The sequence below is a fragment of the Sciurus vulgaris genome, assembly GCF_902686455.1.
Source record: "Sciurus vulgaris genome assembly, chromosome: 8".
NCBI lineage: Eukaryota > Metazoa > Chordata > Mammalia > Rodentia > Sciuridae > Sciurus > Sciurus vulgaris.
The window spans coordinates 23,682,325-23,700,735 of record NC_136468.1 but is presented as its reverse complement, the minus strand read 5'-3'; the positions used below and the strand labels follow the sequence as shown (position 1 = coordinate 23,700,735).

General features: G+C 43.1%; 1 long non-coding RNA gene across 1 annotated transcript in view; it reads right to left on the bottom strand.

Moving 5' to 3' along the window:
• Nucleotides 1-10,824: 10,824 nt before the first annotated feature.
• Nucleotides 10,825-18,411, bottom strand: part of LOC306667533 — a 58,310-nt gene continuing 50,723 nt past the window's right edge. The window contains exon 7 of the long non-coding RNA XR_013765591.1: nt 10,825-11,059. This is a non-coding gene — a long non-coding RNA (uncharacterized lncRNA). The remainder of the gene's footprint in view (nt 11,060-18,411) is intronic.

Here is an 18,411-nt window from a genome sequence, read left to right as displayed (position 1 = left end):
AACCCAAATGTCCCTCAGCTGGTGGATGGATCAACAAACTGGTACTTCCCATATAATGGAATGCAGCATTAATGAGTGAGTAAAAGGGTAACCATGCTGGGTGTGGTGGCGCATGCCTGTAATCCCAGCGGCTTGGGAAGCTAAGGCAGGATGACCACAGGTTCAAAGCCAGCCTCCCAACTTAGAGAGGAACTTAGTGAAGCAACTTAGTGAAGCTCCGAGCAACTTTTCAAGACCCTACCTCTAAACAAAATATAAAAAGGGCTGGGGATGTGGCTCAGTGGTTAAACGGTCCTGGGCTAAATCCCTAGTACCCAAAAAAAAAAAAGGGGGGAAAGGGGGATGACCATGTTACACACAACCTGGATGACCACAAATGCATTATGCTAAATGAAAGAAATCAGATAAAAGGCTATATACTTTATGGTTCCGTTTATACAAGAAATGCCTTAAAAACAGGTTAGGGACTGCCTCAGGCTGGGGTGGGCGGAAGGCAGAAATGAGTCTAGAAAGTTCTGGAACTATTCCGTATCTTGAGGTAGTGGCTACCTGGCTACACAAATTTGCTCCGACTCATAGGGTGGTACACCCCAAAAAGAGAATTTCACTGTATGTAAAATTTTAAAATATGAATTTAAAAATTCCTGTGAATAAAAGGGTAGACCCACCTTCATAATTTTCAGTGCAGTAGGAAGACATGAATCTCAGAGGCCATGAAAGAAAAGGCTCTCAGATTTGAATCATATAAACTATCAAACTTTTGTAGGACAAAAGTCACCCATCATAAACAAATTAAAAAATCAGACCACAGACTAGTGAATATACATTTCCAGCAAATATTCCAGACAAAGGATTAACACCCATAATACAAAGAGTGCCTTCAAATTAATATGAAAAATGATGAATAATATAATAGACAAGTAGGTAAAGGACATGAAGTAAGGCACAGGGAGCTCACAGAATCCAAAGGATCAGTAAATATGAAGAGACTCACAACCTCATTATCAATAGGCCACTGTGCATTAAGGCAGTAACATAATACCATTTTCAGCCTTCAGATAGGCAAAGCTTTTAAAGATTGTTAAAACCCAACATTAATAAGGGCATGGAGGCGATAAGTATCCCCAAAGAGTTTTTAAGAATGTTTAAATTGATACCACTTTTGGAAGGGCAATTTGGTAGTAGCTATCAAAAACTTAATTGAATGTGTATATTTTTGACTCAGTAATTTCACTTCTGGGTATTAATACTACAAAAATACTTGCATGGATTTACAAATACATATGCAAAAGATTTCTTGATCAGAACATTGCTGTATTGAAAAATAGTGACCAAATTAAACATCTATCAGCAGAGAAGTGGTTACATAAATGAGACATTCATATCATGGACTGCTAAGATAATAAAATTGAAAAGTATTGTTATAGTACTGTGGCTATTTATTTACAATGAAATGCTATTAAATAAAAGAAACTGATAGCAGGAAAGTATACATATTTATCCTACTCATTTTTTAAAAAATCTACAAATCTGCACATACACATACTTACACTAAAGGGTCTGGGTGAATACAAGCAAAGTCAAGGTAGTGTCCTCTGTGAGGTGGGGCACAGGAAGTCTGGGGTCATAGAGCCAGTTTTCATACTTTTTCACTCTAAATACTTGGTTTATATTTGAACTTTAAAAATGCAAATGCATTTGTTTTATTTATAAAGTTTTTTTAAAAAATTAATGAAACAAAGTATCATCAAATATATTTATACATTTTTAATTAAGTAGGCTCAAAGAGGAAACAAAATGGCAAGTGATTTCCAAATCATGAATGGGGGGATGTAAATTTGATTACTATCATATGAAGAAAAAAGAGACAAGTATTAAAATATAAACCATAAAATAAATGGACAGAACAAAGGTCAAGTATAACTTCAGTCATGATGGATATGAATGGCTTAAAAATATCTACCAAAAAACAAGAGTCTTAGATTGAATGATAAAAATGAAATTTAGCCATAAACTGTTCACAAAATGAAATTGAGAGAGAAGGTTGAAAAATAATGATTTGGGCAAAAATATCAAGGCAAATGCCATGAGAGAGACCCATGTGTGTCGATACTGTGTTAACATCACATAAAATTGAATTCAGGACCTAAATATCAAATGGGAAAAACAAAATTATTTCCATACTGATAAATGATGGAGCGTACTAGGAAGGTCATAGAGACAAGCACATAAGTGGTCCAAATGGAGGACTAGTTATATTATGGTTAGTTATATTTTAGTGCCTATTTATTTACAAAGAAACTAAACAGGCAATAAATTGCTAATAGCTGGAAATTGATGTTATAAATTATGAAGTGAAAACACAGATTATATACTGTAATAACTGTATATACTGTAATGATTTCAACTTTGTTTTAAAATTTTATAAAAAAAAGAGAAAAAGCCAGATGTGTTGGCACATGCCTGTAATCCCAGTGGCTCAGGAGGCTGAGGCAAGGGGATTATGAGTTCAAAGCCAGCCTCTGCAACTTAGTGAGGCCCTAAGCAACTCAGCGAGACCCTGTCTCTAAATAAAATATTAAAAAGGGCTGGGGATGTGGATCAGTGGTGAAACACCCCGGGTTCAATCCCATGTACCCCTTCCCCCCTAAAAGAGAGAGAGAGAAAGAGACAGAGAGAGAGAGAAAGGACCAAAGGATCACTGTCCAGCCTGTCCCTTGTGCGTGGTGTGGAGGTAGAAAGACAGAAAAGAAGCTCCAACCCATCACATGTGAGGACACAATGCTGGGTAATCCAGCTTCTGTCCCTTACTTGTCTAGTCTCCTAACCACCTGTATTCAAAATCCTTTTAATGCCACTGTGTGGTGGTAACTTGTAATCCCTTCTCCTGAGGCCAGTGTCAACCGAGAACCACGGCCCTTCCCCTCTCATGCAGGTGATTTCCGTATTTGGTTCCGGTACTGATGTTGTGGGATATCCTGTGAGGGGCCCCAGAATATTGACATGGAAGCATTTAGGTGACGTGGAAAGGTACTGTCGGTCTCAAGGGGCCAGATTCAATAAGAGGCACAAGGCGACCATGGCTTCCTCTGAGGACAAATATCTGTGCTGGTCTTGGAGCTCCCATCGGAAGGTTTACTCTTTCTGTCTCTCTTGATAACATCTTCTCCTCTTCCCGTGGGATTGGGTTGTTGGGGTGCTGAGAAGTGGGCGAGCTAGAGAAAATGGGGAGAAGTGGCCCCAGAGGTCCACAAGCCATGGTTGACATGGACTCACGTGAAGGAAGCTCTGGGTGGGATCTTGCCTCTTCCATGAGGCTGGGTAGCAGCATCATGAGGCCAGAAAGTTTCCCAGGTTTTGTGAGCTGGGTTAACCTCTGTCCTCTGAATTACTCGGAAGCACTGGAATTTAAGAGGTGTCCTGACACCAGGGCAGCGAAGCTGCAGTGGCTGGCAAGAGTGGTTGAGGAAGAGATTTGCCACTGATAACAGGCTCACTGCCTGCAAGGAAAGAAGGGGGAAGACACAGCAACGCCTTAGCCAGAGTGGAATTTGTGGAACAAGGAAAAATAAATCTTTGCCACAGTGGCATGATTCCAGAGGGAGAGCACGGAAATCTCCTCTAGGGTAGAGATACAGAGTTAATCAAAATGAAATATTGCTACTTTGTGCATAAAGGGAGGAAAGGGGCTGAATTTCAGTAGAGAGATTTGCATGAGACAGAAAAGAGAAGTGGACTCTTGCTTTTCATGAACCAACTGTGACTTGGTGCAAATCCCTTAGTGATTCATTAAGTGGAGCCTGCATCAGAAGCTCCTGGTGGCGGTGGGAAGCGCTCATATACTGATTTGCTTGCTTCCCTATCACCACCCCATCCCAGAGGTTTGGAGTGGTGGGTCAGGGGTGGTGCACCAGGATCAGCATTTTGAACAAATTACTGCTGGGCTTGCTGCCAGTCTGCGGAACACACCTGTGAAGCCTTATGGGTAGGTAAATAAAGTAAATGCCTGGAGAACCTCAAAGACTCCATCTTCATTCCAAATCTAGGATCCCTGTATTGAAGGACTCTCTGATTTAGGGGTTATCAGAAAATGGACCCTCTTTTAGATTCAAATGGGAGAGGCTCACTGGCTGCTCAGGCGGTGACCTCAGAGACGCTGGCCCTGCCCCCTGAGGAGGTCTGTCTTCCTCTCATAGATTCAGTAGAGCCACACATTAAGGGGAATAATATCTAATCTAGGTTTTTAATAGGGTGTTCAAGCTCCTTCCAACAGCCTGGGGAAATTCCAATGACCTCCTGAAGTTTTCTGTGAATTTCTGGGGACTCATTTCTCCTCCTGGCCTTTAGTTCTGAGTCCCTGTCTCCACTGAGCTCTCACCTTCTGCCCTTGTTCCTGCCTTTAACTCCACATGGCCAGATAAGCCTCCTCACTCCATTTCCTCAGCCCCTAACTCCACTCACAGGGAATGCTGGTATGCAGTGGACGTGGCAGCCATCTGGTGGTTAGCCTGTCTGCAGCTCAGCCCCCCATTCCTGGCCCTAGTAGCCCAATTTGCTTTGGGGCGTTGCCCCTCGCCCAGAGGAGATGGATGCTTGTCTGTCAGGGTGTCCCACCAGCCCTGGGCCAAGGAGCTGGGCCAGTCAGAATCCGTCTTCCTGGTCTCTGAGCCTGGGGGGGGGGGGGGTCTCTGAACCTGGGGTGCGGGCTGCCTGTGGACTTCAACAGTGGCAGATTAGCCGACTGGCCGCCAGCACTGCTGTTCTGAGCCCCACTCTTCAACAGGTCCTGTAATTCTTTGATCTGCTCCATATCTTCTAATAAATCCTGCTGCTTAGAAGTTTAACCACAGTCTTATTTGTGAAGAAGAAGAAAAGCTCACAGACCGAAGGTTTGGGATCTGGAAGGAATTTAAGCACCAACAACTTAAAATAGGACATTATTAGTCTTGTTGTCTTAGAAAAAGACTCTGTCCACTCTGCCGCAGGACTCTCTCTGTCCATCTGTCCCATGGGCTTTAGTCACCTCATATCCTGTGTGTCCACCCTCTCTGTGCCCCCTGTCCCTCATCTCATCCATCTGCTTCCCCCAACGTTCATTTGCTCACTGGTGTCTCCTGCAGAGACACTGCAGGACATCTCTGTCTCTTCCTCTCTCCGTCCCCTTCTCACTCTCACCCTGCACTGTCACCTACTGATGGAGTCAAGGTGCCCCATCAAGTCTTCCTCTTAAAGAAGACAATTCCTTCCTCAAGAGGAGCTGGGGAGCCAGCCTTCTGTCAAAAAAAATGCTTTGCTTACCCTACAACAAATTGAATGCCTCCTGTGAGCTGGGTCTTACAAAATGAGATACTACTGGATGCAGCAGGTCCTTCTACACTATGGATGCTAAATTAACCCTCAAAAATAAACCAATGAAAGACTATTTTACCAACCACGAGAACAGCTGATTAATTTAAATGTGAGTAATCAATAAATGGATCAGGGTGAGGGTTGTCAGACTGAGACCTGTTTAAGTATAGTTCCCAACCTAAGAACTTGAAGAAAAAAAAAAAAAACATTTTAATTGGTTATAAAAAAGAACATGTGTAAAAAAGATCTATATGGTTCACAAGCCTAAAATACTTATTCTCTGACCCAGGAAAGTTTTCTAACCCCTGATCAGGATATTCTTGTAACAGGTGACCAAGGCTGGCTTGCAATACCCCGGACCTCAGGACACAGGTCTGTGTTGGGTTATTTTATTTAAGGTTTGTCTACTGGGGTCCGCTTGCTGTTTTAGGAGGTGGCTGATTCTGTCGTTGAAAAGAAGAGTGGGGAGGGGTTTGTAATCACTGGATCCAACTCAGAGGTATGGAAAGGCCAAAGGGATCCTTGGGTGGGACAGCTGCTCCCACCCTGTGGAGGACCTGGGAGGTGGCCTGTCAGAGTCAGCAGTGGCAGGGGAGTCTGGACTCTGAACTTCCAGGAGAAGAGATTGCATGTGGGAGAGGGGGTCCTGGCCACCACGTGGTGTCCCTGGATGCCCACAAGCTCAGCAGAAGGGGAGGTGCGGGGAGCAGAGCGGGAGGGTGACCTGGATTGGGGAAATTCCAAACCTGGCTCTCCCAGCCAGCTAACTGGCTCTCAGACCAATGGGTGCCAACCTCATCTGCTGCTGCTGATAACCTGGCTTCTCCAAAACTGCATCCCCAGCACCACCCCCGGGCCCCCGGATTCCTCTCACCTGCAGCTTTATTTCTCTTCTTCGTGCTTATCACTATCCAGCCGCGATATTATGTAACTCCCCTTAATCACGGTCCCCTCCACTAGAAGGGAGAGGGACCACCTTGACTCACTGCTCAATCACCATGCCAGAGCTGCACCCAGCACACAGCAGGTGCTTAATAAATCCTCATTAATTGTATGGAACAAATCCTGTTCCCTAAGAGTATTCATGGGGAAAGAGTTAAAGGAAGTTCTTCATTCCTGGTCAAGGAAGGGCTTGATTTGGTCAGGAAGGGGTCTGAAGTCCCTCCAAATTGAACATTAGTGGAAAGGTAACCTTATTTTGTATCCTAAACTAATAAGGGTGGCCCCTTACTCATATCAAACCCAGCTGGCCGGTACGCTTTCTCCATGGCAAGATGTTTAGGTAGAAAGCTCAGTTACTAACATTTTGCTGACTGAATATGGAATCAGAATGGGAGGCGGCGAGATCCTAAAGCTGGAGTAGCCTCCTGGCCACACGATGGGAACACACCCTTCAAGGGGGTCCCCAGATTCACAGACTGCACAGGGCTCTTCCGGCACCAAATAATAGCAGCCTACATTTATATGGTGCTGACTCTGTGCTAGGCACAATGGGTTAAAAATGTTCTGTGCCACTCGTCGAGTGCGCTAAGTGAATGATGCGCGCACACTGTGCACACGCAGGTGCTGCGGGCACTTAGTCCCCTGAGAATCCTCTGCAGGGGCTTCTGAATTACCCACAGGGCGTGGAGGCACCGGGAGGTCGAGTCACCTGTTCCAGGTCATGCAGTGCGGGGCTGGGATTGGAGGTTTGGTAGCTCTCAGGCCTCTCCGGGACAGTACCAGGGACCTAGTGCCGAGCTCCTGCCGCCAGCCCCTGGCCTTCTAGACTCTGCGGACCCCAGCCCTCCCGGCACGGCAGAGCTGCGGTTGAGTAGATGCTCCCCCTCCCCTGGTATTTGTTTTTGTTTTTTTTTAAACAGCAAACATATTCCAGGCGCATCTTCCTCCGGAGGCATTCCTGCCCCGTGAATGGACCTGTCTGGCCCTCCACTGTCATCAGTAATAGTTTATCACTCTTTAAATCATGCCCTTTTTAAAAGTGGCTGCCATTTTAATTCTAAAAACACGATCACATTTTAAGTACATCAGAAGAAGCTTGCTATTGCGACTTTGTGTTGAAACCTTCAATAAATCTGACAGTGTCCTTAGAATCATCACATAATTTTTGTGTTTTGTAAGTCTGGATCTTTGCCAATTAGATTTTCCTTGGAGTGACTTGCAATTCAAGGGAGAATGTTAACCTTTTAGTTCAATTAAATACGTATTTTCACACAGTTTTAGTGACTAGCACTGAGCTGGCAGATGAGAGAGAAACGACTTTAAACATAAACTCCCTCTCATTGTGGCGGCAAGACACAGACATGGGATGTAATTTAATAACCTGTAAATCCACTTTGTGTAAGTGCCAAAATAGATGGAACAGAATGAGTTTTGATCAGGTGGGATATTGTGGGACCATCTAATCTTAGTGTAGACATAGACATTTTATTGTTGGGAATGGTTTAAATTCAGGTCCCCTCAGGTGGCTTGATATTGCCTTCTGGAAGGTTACTAAGATTGGAACAGCCTTGTTTTTAAAAAAAAAAAAAAAAAAAAAAAAAAAAAAAAAAAAAAATTCATGAACTCCTCCTAAAGCTGTCTTGGTGGAGATATGGTTCCCTCTAGTGGTTTTAGAAGGAGTTGCAATTTTTCTTATTTGTGTGTTTCTTTTATTCTTAATCATTTTGTCAACAAATCTTATTGAGGATCTGCTAAATGCTAGTCTTTGTTTTAGGGATATAGAGAGAAAAGACACAGATTTATTTATAAAGAGCTCACAAGGACAGAATAAAGAGGGCCAAAGTATTACAACATACTGTATCTGCAGTAGTGAGCATGGCAAAGGGCAGCCACCTAGCCCAGATCTGGAGGGATGGGGTTACATAAGGGATGATTTCTCCAAGGGGTAAAGATGTATCTGAGTTTTTAAAAATAAATATTTATTACTTTTCCCTCTATACAATATAAATACACGTATTGTAGAAAATTTAGGAAATAGAGGAGCTCAAAACAATTGTCCCATTATTCTATCACCCAGATAATTATGTTTTGCTATATATACTCCAAGCCCCTTTTTATATATAATTTATTTTTTCAAAGAAACTGTGCTCATAACATTTTGTAATATGCTTTAAAAAAGTTAATATATTTTGAAATTTTTTGTATTACTAAATACACTAATGCAACATTATTACCCTTTTTCAAAATAGTATTGGCTATTTTCCCACTTTTGTTTTCTTAGATGAACTTTAGAATAATTTTGTTTAGTCTTTTAAAATTCAACTCGTGATTGTATTGTGGGAAGTGAGATTTATTTGAGGACAATTTATCTTTATAATAATAAAATTAAAGCACTCTATAATAGAGCAGTTCTCCTCCACTTGTTTAAATCTTCTTTCATGTTCTCTCTCAATCAGATGTTATAATTTTCATCATCATTAGGGTCCAGCACCTTAATTTTTTTTTTCTTTTGGTACCGGGGATTGAACCCAGGAGCACCTAACTGTTGAGCCTCGTTCCCAGCCCTTTTTATTTTTTATTTTAAGATAGAGTCTCACCAAGTTTCTTTGGGCCTGGGTAAATTGCTGAGGCTGACTTTGAACTTGCAATCCTCCTCCAGCATCTTTTTTTTTTTTTTTAAATTGTAGTTGTAGATGAACGGAATGCCTTTAATTTTATTTGTTTATTTTTATGTGGCGCTGAGGATCGAACCCAGTGCCTCACAGGTGCTAGGCAGGTGCTCTGCCACTGAGCCACAGCCCCAGCCCATCTCCTCCAGCATCTTAATTTAAAGGTCCCCCCCCCCCCTTGGTACTTTGTATTTGTAATACTAGTCCTCTTATTTTTTCTTACCTTACAGCATTGAGAGGACCATCTATAATTATATTAAATAATAAGAGGAACCTCTCTTGTTTTTGTTTTATCTCGTTTTGCCATTTAAGTGTAGCATTGCCTATTGCTTTATTTACTTGAGTTTTTTCCTACATTATGCCTAATTTACTACATTGTTTTTTGCTTTGGAATGGGTACTAAATGCCATTCTTCTGCATCTGTATTCATCCCTTATGTTTGTGTGCAGACTTACCACAAGCGGGTGGACAGCAGGAGGAATTCGCAGGGCTCTGGAGCCTGGCGTGGGTTCCCTCCCCCGCCCCAGCTCCCATGGCTGCCCGCGACCCTTGCCCTTAGTTGGCTTGTGAACACACCACTCCAGTCGCCACCTGTCTTCACATCACCTTCTCTTCTGTCTTCTTTTCTTTTTTCCCCCTCTTTTATTTTGATTTATTGTACACGGGTGGGGTAAGACTTGCATTTCTCTGGTTGTACACGAAGTTGAGTCACACCATTTGCGTAATCATACATGTACATAGGGTAATGATGTTTGTCTCATTCCATGATCTTTCCTTCCCCCTGCCCCCTCCCCACCCCTCATTTCCCTCTACACAATCCATTCTTCCTCCATTCTTCCCTTACCCTCTCCCCTCCCCATTATGTATCATCATTCACTTATCAGAGAAATCATTTGGTCTTTGGTTTTTTGGGATTGGCTTATCTCACTTAGCATTATATTCTCTAACTCCATCTATTTACCTGCAAATGCCATAATTTTATTCTTCTTTATGGATGAATAATATTCCATTGTGTATATATACCACAGATTCTTTATCCATTCATCAATTGAAGGGCATCTAGGTTGGTTCCACAATCTAGCTATTGTGAATTGAGCTGCTATATATAAACATTGATGTAGTTGCGTCACTGTAGTATGCTGATTTTAAGCCTGTTTTCTTTTCTTATGACATTTGCTACTGGATTTAGAGGCCACCTGAATAATCCAGAATAAGCTCATCTGGAGATCCTCTGCAAAAACCTTTTTTTCTAAATAAGGTCACATTCACAAGTCCCTAGTGGACATATTTTTTGTAGGGGCCACCATTCAACCCACGACATCACCTATGAAGAAAAGTATCTTCATGTCTTCAACACACCAATCTCTTCTCTCCCCCATTCCCTTCCCCTCGTTTTGGTTCTCTCTCCCGTGAGAAAGCTCTTTCCCTAACCCCATTCTTCTTCATCCTGTGTTTTTAGATCTCAGCCTAAAGACCTCTGTTTCGGGTTTGATGGACTCAGTTAAATGCTCCTGTGCGTGGAATGTGATTTTCTGTAGCCCTGGAACATTTGTCCTCATGTTACATCATTAAATTGCTGTTCTTTGTTGCAGTCATATTCAGGAAGGTAGGGGCCATGCAAATGAAGCGTCCCATTTTATCCCCGGAGATTGACACATCACCTGACATTGAAAGCTAAGACATACTTCTTAGTAAAATAAACTTCATATGATGCATGAAATTAATAGGTTTTCTCCCATGGGACTGTTCTAGTCTTGTAGCAAATCGTACTTAGTCATACTAAATTACTCTTAATATAATATTGGCATTTGCCCATTAATATTTTAATTTTTTTGCATCTGCATTGAAAGTGAGTTTGGTGTTTCACTTTTCACTGGTTTATCTGGTATGTGGAGCAGAGTGAAGCTAGATAAATCAAATGAACTATGTGCCTTCTGGAAATATTTAAATAGCCCTGGAAGTGTGTGGTCTCCATGCCTGAAGAACTACAATGGATTACCTGGCCTGCCCACTTTTCAGGCTCAGGGTCTCCCATTCTTTCATCATTAGTGGATTCTGTACGCTGTTTTCCAACTTCTGTCAAATCCTCCTACTTCGTTCTAGAAGGAAAAAACAATGCCCATTTTAATTACATGTTTAAAACTTAAGAGTTGGATAATAAAATCGCTTTTATCGTAACTTTAAAATCTATCCTTCAGGCTCTATGATGTCTCCTTTATCATTACTAATGGTTTCTTTGTTGTTTTATCTTTTCCAAGTTTGATTTACTGTAGATCTACTTAATTTTTTAGAAATTAAGTAATTTCTAAAATGGTATGATTGTGTGACTTTACATGTCATGACATTCACCCATGACAGATAATGCGACGATTTTGAGTGACGTCACAGAGAGGTACAGCCGTCATCAGAATGCTTCCATGCGCCCAGAAAGATCTCTTGCCCATGGACAGTTGATCCCTGTTCTCACCCCAACCCTAGGAAACCAATAATCAACTCGCTGTTGGTCCTCGGCCTCCACTCTGTGACTTTTATTCTGTCCCACTGATCCTTTGCATATTCTTAAGGCACTACCGTACCTCCTTGTTACCATAGTGTTATCATCTCCATGGCTGGTAGAAGACATTTTCTTCCTTTGTTCGTATTCAGGAGTGTTTCTGTGACACTTGGTTCTCTGCATCTCCATATAAAATTGAAAACCAGTTTGTCAAGTTACTTTTTAAAAGTTTTGAGGTTGCATTGACAGACAATTTAGGGGGAACTGGTATCATCAAATTGGATCTTCTACTATATCCACACTTATTTTTATTTCTTCTTTAACTTGTTAAAAATTTTTTGAGGGCTGGGGTTGTGGCTCAGTGGTACGGCGCTTGCCTAGCACACGTGAGGCACTGGGTTTGATCCTCAGCACCACATAATAAATAAAGTTATTATGTTCATCTACAGCTAAATTTTTTTAAAAGGAGTTGAGGATTAAAAACTTTTTGAAATAATTACAGATTCACAGGAAATGACATAAAGGGAACAGGAGGCCCTATTATCCTTAGTTCAAATTCTCCCACTGGTAACATTTTACCTAACTATAGTACACTGTCAAGACCAGAGTACTGATCTTGGCACAATCCACAGAACTTGCTCACATTTTACCAGGTTTCACGCATCACTGTGTGTACAGTTCTCTGTGATTATACCACAGATGCAAGTTTCCCAACGTGCATCACAAAGATCCCTTGTAACTTTAGTCATGTAATGTTACTGAGAGGTACAGTAACATTTTTTGTTTTTTGATAAAAATTTTAATCTCATCCACTCAGCAGTATATCTTAGAAACTTATTCATGTCTGTACATATACTAGTAGAAATGGACCTCAATATATTTAACTACCCGCTACAGATGGATTTTTTCAATGATTCCCAGGCTTCCACCACCTCAGACTCCACTGCAGTGAACGCCCTAGTACCTGCCTCCTTATGAACATGTACAAGTCTCTCTCCAGCACAGAAACGGTGTGAGGGTCAGGGGCAAGGTCATCTCATATTTCATTAGACAAGGCCAAATTGTCCCTCTCCGTGGGGCCACACGGATGCACAATCCCAACAGTAGAGACGATGAGAATGGAGAAAGAGGGTGTTGTTCTAATTAGGATTGCTGAGATGAATCTTACTCACAAGACGGAATTTGAGAGGAAATGTACCTTGGGGAAGCATTGCAGGCGGAGGGAGCCAGCACAGGGCTCTGAGGTGGCCATATGCAGCTGGTTTGGGGAGTGATGTGTTGATGGAGGGAAATGAGGTCAGAAGGTGGCGGGAGAGTGCAGCTGGCCAGGGGCCTTGTGGGCCAGAGGAAGGGCTGGGGCTTTGGGCTGGGAAAGGGGGGTTACTGCAATGTTCTGAGAAGCAATGGTTATCTGACTTCGTTTTTTATAAACGAAATCTTTATCAAGACAACATTCATGTGGAGTAAAGACACCCACTTGAACTGCAGTTTGATCAGCTTCTTAGTTCTGACCAAGCCATATCCCGTGTCACTACCACCCTCCTGTCGCCCCACCCCCGCCAGGTCCCTCATGCTCTTTGTAGGCACTTTGCAGACAACCCCTGCCTCATCCCCATGGAGGCCAACAATTCTGGGAAAAATTTTTCACCCTAGATTCATTTTGCTTCCACTAGAGCGCCCTAAAAATGGACTGGCGCGGTGAGTGTGCATTGTGCCTGGCTCCTTTTGCTCAGCACGTGTCCAGGAGATGGCCAGCGCTGCCGCCACGCAGCAGGCCACTCATGGCTGAGTGCATTATGGTGCACAACCGCAACTGCTTACCTGCCTCTCTCCCGTGACACACCTTCCGGTTGCCCCGGGTTTGGGCTATAATGAGCAAAATCACTGTACATATTCATGAACAAGTCATTGTGGGGACATATGCTTTTCCTTTTTTTGGAGCAGGCGGGGGTTGATGAACACCTAGAAATGGAGCTAGGTGGATCCAGGTTGAGGTGGGGTTTTTTGTGGGGGGGAATTGGTATTTTTTGGTACCAGGGATTGAACCCAGGGGTCCTTAATCACTGAGCCCCATCCCCAGCCTGTTTTTATATTTTATTTAGAGACAGGATCTCACTAAGTTGCTGAGGCTGGCTTTGAACTCAAGATCCTCCTGCCTCAGCCTCCCCAGCTGCTGGGATTATAGGCATGTGCCATAGTGCGTGCCTGGTATCTCTCCTTTTTTGAAATGTGTCTTCAGTCTTGACTGTTAAAAAAAAAACTGTTTAAAAAAACCCTCAAACTTGCTCTCCTCCTGCCTTGGCCTCCTGAGTTTCCGGGATTACAAGCATGTCCACCACACCTGGATTTTCCTTTTAATTTCTTCTTTGATCCATTAACTATTTTGGAGGGATTGAGGCTTATTTTTTTATTGAAAGAATTATTCCTTTATCACTGAATTACAGTGATATTATGGTTTAGATATTAGGTGTCCCCCAAGAGCTCATGTGTGAGATATACAACAAAGTTGAGAGGTGGAATGATTGGGTTTTGAGAGTTTCAACCTAGTCAGGGCATTGATCCCCTGATAGGGATGAACTGGTCGGCAACCACGGCAGGTAGTGGGGGGCTGGAGCAGGGCCCTTCTGCCATGATGTGCTGCTTCGCTTTAGGCCCAGAGCAAAGGAGTCGGTCGTCTGCAGACTGACCCTCACAAACCGTGAGCCCCCAAATAAGCTTTTCCTCCTATAAAGTTCTTGTCACAGGCCTTTTGTCTCGGCATCTTTATGGTGAAACAGTTGCCCACAGGTGCATGACTCCAACTCCAGACCCTCTATTTTACTTTCTTCTTATCTAGTACCACCCTGGCTTGGTCCCTCTCATAGTCCACCCTGCCTTCCCTCTTGCTTTGTCCCGGAGTCTCTCCAGCTCTTCTCCTTCACTGTTTCCTGCTTCTGTTCCTGAAGCTCTTTTCTTAACCTCGATAGCAGGGTCCAGGTTTTCAGTGATGCACCATGGAATATTCCAGTGTTCCTTGTGGGTTAGTCTGATCACTAATAAGGGAGCTGTCAACCAGAGCCACAATGAGGCAGGCCTACTCCACACCCTGCTAGTCTCAAGAATGCACGTGTGGGGGATATGAAATGAAAGGCAATCCCATGAAATGCTTCCCAGGGACCTTGTATGGCCACGGCCATTCATTGTAAGGACCATCCTGATGAGGTGCTGGTGGAGTGCAGAGGCTTCCCTTTGAGCCACCACAGTGGGAAGCAAGAATTCTGAAAGTTGGAGCTGATTACTTCTTTGGATACATAAAGAAAGATGTTAAAGCACATTGCCAAGTACAAAAGAAGATGCATTCAGCAGAGAAAACCAAACTCTTAGAAGAACCCAAAAGGATTCTGGATATGGATCTGTGCTCCCACGCCCAGGGAACCTGGACACCTCGGTTCCCCCTCTCTGTGACCAGTATATGTGACTCCAGGAAGTTAAATCCCTTCTGGGCTGTATGCTGTGTCCCCCTGGTGTTCCACCTCACCCTAACCTGAAAAAAGACATTGGAAATTATAATCAGGAAGAGAGACTAGCTAAGAGTTTTACATACACCACCTGTTATGTGAGTGTCAATAAGTTCACTTGATGGATGAAGATAGCAAGGTCTCCAGTTAAGTAACTTGCCCAGACATACCAAAGACACAGGAGGACTAGCTTTGGGCCTTGGCTGACAAAACTCATGCTCATCTCTCTGTGCCCTCATTGGGCTATAATGTCCAGGCCCCAGACTGGTTTCCTGTGACAATGACCCAGGAGGGATGTGGAATGGGATCACAAGGCCCAGAAAGGAGAAAGAACAGTATGGCGAAGCCACGACAAGAGAGACGGGTGACCAGGACTCCCCCACCCTCACCCAGGTATAAGCCCATCTGCACAGTCCAATTCTTCTATGGATTCTCATTTAGTTTCTTTATTACTCTTGTTCTCCAGGGCAATTTTAGAGAGAAAAAAGAAATTTAAAAAACTCCTTTCTAACAATTCCCTTTTACCTACTCTTTATTATTTTCCCTGATTATTGAAGAACTACCTTTCTATTATACAAATTTAGATATGATCAAAATAATAATAAACATCTCCAGTGATCCACCTTCCAAAGATAACCCCCATTACATCTGATGCATAGTCTGTAGTCAGCTTTCTGTTACTATAACAAAATGCCTGAGATAATTAGCTTATATAGACACTCTGCTTGTAAATGGATGTACAAGAGAATATTGGGTGCACCACCAAGTCCCTGGTGGGGAATCTTATTCTCTCTCATGTTTCAGGAGGGAACTTCCACTCCCAGGGTGCAAATGGTATTGATGATTCTAGAGTTCATTCCATCCCTAGGTAGGAGGGATTTATCTGACTGATGAAACTACAAGAAGAAACTGGGCACATGTGACCCTCCCTCTCTGAGCCTTGGGTCTGAACAGCTGGCCCTCAGGGATGCTTGCATTCTGCTGGCCTCGGGCAGTCCGCCTACCAGGGGCCCTCTACCTCGGCAGGCCGGAAGTGAAGTCTGTCCATCTTGGACAGTGGAGAAGTAGAAAGCCCAGTAGTGGCCTCATAGTTCAGTCGCTTCTCCTGTGAAGCTTAATGTGGACTTTGAACTTCATTTGTTTTAGGCTATGACTTTAAAAAAAAAAAAAAAAAATCCCTCTCGAGAGGGAAAGAGAGCAGTACTATTTTTTGGCACTTTTAAATCCCAATATTCCACGTTCCTCTCTGATGAGCAACTAATGTTTTGTTACAACAAATACTGACTTTGTCCAACGTTTACTTCCTGCTATCAGGGATGACAACCAGAATGGCATCAATCAAAGAATCTCTCTTTTGGAAAACTCTTTGAATTTGGGCCGAGGGTCAGCATTCATGAAGAATCCAATCAACACCAACTGCGGCCAGATGACTGACGAGTCTCTTGAGGCTTAAGGATGGTATATAAGAAATCTATGCCACAGAGGGTCTCCTTCACGGACTCACCATTCAATAAACACCAACAGGGCGCTGACCATGTGCCGGAAGGCGTCCAGTGTCAGCTTTTATGGAACCTACAATTTGCGAAGCAACAAGCAATCAGCAGTGGAATGTCAGAAAGCAATAACTGCCCTGAGTCTGAAAAGAATGTAATGACTTTCAGTGAAAACAACTTCCAAGTACATCCTGGACCTGTCATAAGAGTATGTCTTCCAGTATAAAGTTGAACAGTAGTCATGGGCTTTACTTCAGAAATTTCTAGCTTTTGAGCCTCTGCTAAAATAGCTGGTATGTTGGTAAGTGACTGGTTTCCCGTGGTGCTTTCTATTCCATAGCTAATTCAGGAAAGATGTACCTGAATTTCAGCCACAGATGCCCTTGGTCCTCTTTCCACAATGTTCTGCACATACACCTATCTTTTGAAGGCACTTTAGAATAATGCAAATAACTAAATATGTGTATGAACACACACACACACACACACACACACACACACACACACATGAATGGGGGGAGGATTCAGGACATACTCAAGTACAGGGCTACTTTCTCTCTTTCTTTTTCGCGGTACTGGGGATTGAACCCAGAGCCTTGGGCATGCAAAGCAAGCACTCTACCATCTGAGCTACATCCCTAGCCCACAGGGCTACTTTCTGAAAAAAAAAAAAAAAAAAAAGACTAATTTTCTTACACAGTCAATCAAGGTCTCTCGGGCATATTTTGATTTGGCAGCACTAGAATTTCAGCATGGTTTTAAGATATTTTCTTATTGTTAGGTTTTCTGTGTATAGTAGGGAACCATTTAAAAACTGAAACCGGGCACTGTGGTACACACCTGTAATCCCAGCAGCTTGGGAGGCTGAGGTAAGAGGATCAAAAGTTCAAAGCCAGCCTCAGCAACTTAGTGAGGCCCTAAGTAACTTAGCGAGATTCTGTCTCTAAATAAAATACAAAAAAGGACTGGGGATGTGGCTCAGTAGTTAAGCACCCTTGGGTTCAATCTCTGGTACGAATAAACTCACTCACTCACTCACTCAGAGAGGCCTTAGAGTCGAGGGAGGAAGGGCGCAGCAGAGGAGGCCAGTTTGGATTACGACCTGATACCAGCTGTGACCATGGAAGGGTCCATCTGAGCCTGCATCCTTTCTGACTGAATGAAGGGATATGTGAACCCTTATGATGTGAAGCCCGATATCCTTTGGTTCTGAACTGTTTCTTGCTGTGTTTCTTGGTCTGATGGCTTGAAACCATCTCCTCCTTCCTTTTCTCTGCTCTCTTTTTCAAATACCGTCTGTCTGACTGGAGCGTCCGGATTCATTTCTACACCTCTTCCTTGTTTTCCTCTCACATGTTCCATACCTTTGGCTTTTTGCTTTACTCTTGTTCAGAATTCCGTGACCACGTTTTTCAGGTCCTACAACTGGCTTCTGTCTCCCACTTCAACAACCTGTTTTATTTGCTGAATGCCCTTTGTTGTCCTCTGCTGTCCCCTTTTTCATGGGATTCTACTTATATTTTATGAATTAAATATCCCCAATCCCCTCTTCAGACAATGGAGATTGTTTCTGTTCTAGTGGGTTCTTTGTGCTACTTATTTCCTCTGGGGACACTTTTCTTCTTGATTCTGCTCCTTCTCCTCACTGTACATATTCCTCAAAGTTGGCAATCCTTGCCTGGTTTTCCATTTCATCCTGAAATTTCCCTGTCAGTAGTTTCTACCTGAAGGCAAAAGCTCCTAACATCTACACTGATACCTGCGAAGGTCTGGGTGAGTTCAAGTGCACTGTGCTTTCGCTTCCGTTGATGATATACGTAAATGCTCTGGAGTCCTCTTGCTAGGGGACGGACAGATTCTAGTGATGGGAACCTGAGGTTAAAGGAATAATTCTCTAACATGGGCCCACTGTGGCCACTGGTTCCCACGGTCTTTCCATTTCATAGCTAATTCAGGAAAGATGTGCC